The 3083-nt window shown below is 33.3% G+C and overlaps 1 pseudogene; it reads right to left on the minus strand.

The window, feature by feature from the left end:
- Positions 1–3075, minus strand: part of LOC100641570 (phenylalanine--tRNA ligase alpha subunit-like) — a 14538-nt pseudogene extending 11463 nt beyond the window's left edge.
- Between the last annotated feature and the right edge of the window lie 8 nt (positions 3076–3083).

Here is a 3083-nt window from a genome sequence, read left to right on the forward strand (position 1 = left end):
GTGATACTTTTTGATTTTACACAAACAATAAGTTTCTTTATTATTGTTGTCATTGTTATGATTTTCCAGCATTTATGAGGGACAGCATTGATTGAATTGAATAGATATGGTGAAGGAATACTGATGACAAGTGAAATGAATACTATAGTCTTGATGTGAATCTTTGTTCAAGGAGCTCCATCTTCCCAGTAATCCTGCTATTCCTGCAGGTTCTTCCTGTTGTCAAGTTCATATTATATTATCACTAGTATTATAAACATTAATTAATTGTTTTGTGTTTTTGAAATAAAATAATTCATTACACACTTGATATATGCAAGATTAATACCTTCTCTTAGCTGGAAACCTCCACTAAGTATTGCAATTTGATTCCAAGCATAGCTAGCCTAGCTACGTAAAAGATTACTTGCTGTTCCTAGTTCTGACATCTGAGCATGCACGACCACGCCCAAATTTTTGGAGCACATGCGTCTTTATTTAATTAACAAAATGGCGGCATGAGGTAAGCTGGTGCGATCCAACAGTCACAGTATCACTTTTTCCTTTCTTGGAGAATGATTCTAGGGGACAAGGACCTGCGCATACCCTGTTGGAGTAGAATGGTGTAAGAATTAGCCTTCTATCACCAGGCAATATCGATATATCGAGCGACAACTGGATTGACAGGACTAACTTGATGATGATGATGATGAAGATGAAAAAAGGTGGCTGAACAAAACGGCCGGTTTGCAGATTTTTGATTTTTGTCCCAGAAAAGGTCTAGAGCCACGCTAGTGGTACCATTGGAGTCCTCTGGTCAAGGTAAGGTCCTCTAAGAAGTCTGGTAAGCATAGGAGCTCGTTTTCCCGGTATAGCAAGGCTGCAAAAGTCGTGGCAGCCATTTTGTTTGGGGGTGAATCCTACTTAGTAACGCTACCGCGTTACTAATAGCCCATGGTTTTTTCCAAAAAATGACTCCAAAATCACCCCAAGTTTTTATTACATTTTCTGATGTATATTGATGAATTTATGCTACACAGAAAATTTGAGCTGTTTCCGACAAAAAATTTTTGAGTTACGGCCATTTTTAAAAATTACCCAAAATCTGAAAAATACCCAAAGATATAGCCCATGGTTTTTTCTAAAAAATGACTCCAAAATCACCTTAAACTTTTATTACATTTTCTGATGTATATTGATGTCCTTAGGCTATGTAGAAAGTTTAAGCTGTTTCCGACAAAAAATTTTTGAGTTACAGCCATTTTAAAATAGCCAAAATCTGAAAAATACCCCAATGCTATAGCTCATGGTTTTTTCCACAAAATGGCTCCAAAGTTACTCTAAATTTTTATTACATTTTCTGATATATATTTTGATAAAAATCTACTGAAACTTATATAACATTAGGATATTGATTGGGAAAAAAATATAAAATAGAGAATTCTCTCTTAGCATTTTTTAATGAAATTTGTCCAAAAACCCTATAGCACAGTAAAGCTTACAGGCCTGGACTTTTGTCTAATTTTGAGCAACTTTTAAGACTTATTAAAAATTCAGTTTTAATTGGAGTTACCGTAAACGTAAAAATTTTCGTGGTATAAATTTTCAAATTTTTTGGAATTTTTCCATAAAAATTAATTTTCGTGCATTAAAAATTTCGTGGTAGGCGTTACCCTACCACTAAAAAAATGGCTCTGAAATCACACCAAGTTTTTATTACATTTTCTGATGTATATTGATGAATTTATGCTACACAGAAAATTTGAGCCGTTTCCAACAACAAATTTTTGAGTTACAGCCATTTTAAAAAATTAGCCAAAATCAGAAAAATACCCAAGGCTATAGCCCATGGTTTTTTCCAAAAATGACTCCGAAATCACCCCAAGTTTTTATTACATTTTTTGATGTATATTGATGTCCTTAGGCTATGTAGAAAGTTTGAGGTGATTCCGACTTCAATTTTTCAAGTTATGGCCATTTTTAATAAATGGCCAATTTTCAAAAAATACCCAAGGCTATTATAGCCCATGGTTTTTTCTAAAAAATGACTCTGAAATCACCTCAAATTTTTATTACATTTTCTGATGTATATTGATGTCCTTAGGCTATGTAGAAAGTTTAAGCTGTTTCCGACAAAAAATTTTGAGTTACGGCCATTTTAAAATAGCCAAAATCTGAAAAATACCCCAACGCTATAGCTCATGGTTTTTTTTCAAAAAATGGCTCCAAAATTACTCTAAATTTTTATTACAATTTCTGATATATATTTTGATAAAAATCTACTGAAACTTATATAACATTAGGATATTGATTGGGAAAAAAATATAAAATAGAGAATTCTCTCTTAGTCTTTTTAAATGAAATTTGTCCAAAAACCCTATAGCACAGTAAAGCTTACAGGCCTGGACTTTTGTCTAATTTTGAGCAACTTTTAAGACTTATTAAAAATTCAATTTTAATTGGAGTTACCGTAAACATAAAAATTTTCATGGTGTAAATTTTCGAATTTTTTGAAATTTTTCCATAAAAATTAATTTTCGTGCATTCAAAATTTTGTAGTAGGCGTTACCCAACTTATTAATTTATTGACCACATGGCGACATGGCAACACCTGCAGAGATGCCTACCTTCACTATCTTTTCAGTTATTAGGGGCTACCATGTATATAAGGAGATCTGGGAAGGAGAGATGCTGAAGTATGAAAGAGAGACGAGTAATATTCATGATCAGTACACGTGGCTGTCACGTGGCCTATTGAATTAACCACCACACCCTTGCATTAAAATTTCGTGGATCTGTGTGGCCCACGGAAAGAACGAAAATTTATCCACCATGAAAATTTTTACATTTACGGCAAATCAGATCACATGTACTACTATTATTATTAATTTTTGTTTGTTTCCTCCGTACAGCTCAAAACAAAGTTGTCACTGCTTTGTTCTGACGTGGATAATGAAGGACCATTACTATAGCTACCACATCATAACTAACTGATAATAATAACAACCAGCAAGCCACATTCAATATTCAGTAGCAAATGTTGCATAAATAGAGTCTGGTAATATCGAAATGCTAATTACGACTTACGTTTCTATAAACTTGTG

This window comes from Amphimedon queenslandica, unplaced genomic scaffold, assembly GCF_000090795.2.
Source record: "Amphimedon queenslandica unplaced genomic scaffold, v1.1 AMPQUscaffold_12600, whole genome shotgun sequence".
In the NCBI taxonomy this organism is placed as follows: Eukaryota; Metazoa; Porifera; class Demospongiae; order Haplosclerida; family Niphatidae; genus Amphimedon; species Amphimedon queenslandica.